This window comes from Macrobrachium nipponense, chromosome 9 (assembly GCF_015104395.2).
Source record: "Macrobrachium nipponense isolate FS-2020 chromosome 9, ASM1510439v2, whole genome shotgun sequence".
NCBI lineage: Eukaryota > Metazoa > Arthropoda > Malacostraca > Decapoda > Palaemonidae > Macrobrachium > Macrobrachium nipponense.
This window is the reverse complement of record NC_061110.1, coordinates 108,665,827-108,666,602: the sequence shown is the minus strand read 5'-3', so window position 1 is coordinate 108,666,602 and position 776 is coordinate 108,665,827. Positions and strand designations below refer to the sequence as shown.

At 40.3% G+C, this 776-nt stretch overlaps 1 long non-coding RNA gene across 1 annotated transcript; it reads right to left on the bottom strand.

Annotated features, from left to right (window-relative positions):
- On the bottom strand, positions 1–533 carry LOC135218375 (uncharacterized). Its single transcript, XR_010315307.1, has 2 exons — positions 504–533; positions 1–365 (listed from the first exon to the last, which is right to left on the bottom strand). It is a non-coding gene; the product is annotated as an uncharacterized LOC135218375 (long non-coding RNA).
- Between the last annotated feature and the right edge of the window lie 243 nt (positions 534–776).

Below are 776 nucleotides of genomic sequence, written 5' to 3'. Positions count from 1 at the left end.
AATATTTACACAGTTTTATTTACGTTTTATATAAACTAATTATATTTGTATATCTGTTACCAGTAGGAATGGCCATAGACTCCTCCGTGAATAACACTACTTCCAACGAGAGGGAATCCATGACCTCCAAATTGGGTGGTTCTGAAAACTCGACCAACAACGGGGCCTCCATAAGTTCTGTAGGAGCCTACGTAACCTCCAAGAGCTGGAGTGATTGTGGTCCCATATCCATAATAAGGGTTTCCAAACCCACCGTGTGAAACACCGTGACTGATGACAACTGAGGGAGAGTGACCAAAGTACCTCAGGTCAGCCAAGGCACAGGATACCAAAATGGTGAGGGCAAACGCAAGCTTCAGAGTAACCTGGAATTGAAGAAAAACATTAATATCCAATACACGATACATTGTGTGTGTGTATGTGTGTGTGTGGAGAGAATTCATAGGGTTATAATACGAGTACATATGCATAACCCAGCTTCTGTGACTGAAATCCCGTCTTACCATTTTGAATTTAGCCGATTCTATGCTGCCTGCTAAACAGTGCCTCGTCTTTTATATGTACAAAACCCGAACAAGACCCCGGACGTCACTGAATAAAAAATCCTTAACTTCACACTTTTCGTGGTTTAGTTTTTTCTTTAATTAAACGAACTCACCTTTATCAGTATTTCCTCCTAAATTGTCCTCACTGACTTTGGGTTCTATTTCCTTATCTGCTTCTCTATCAGCTAGAGGTCAGTAAAGACATGGGAGCATTTTACAGTTTAATTATTT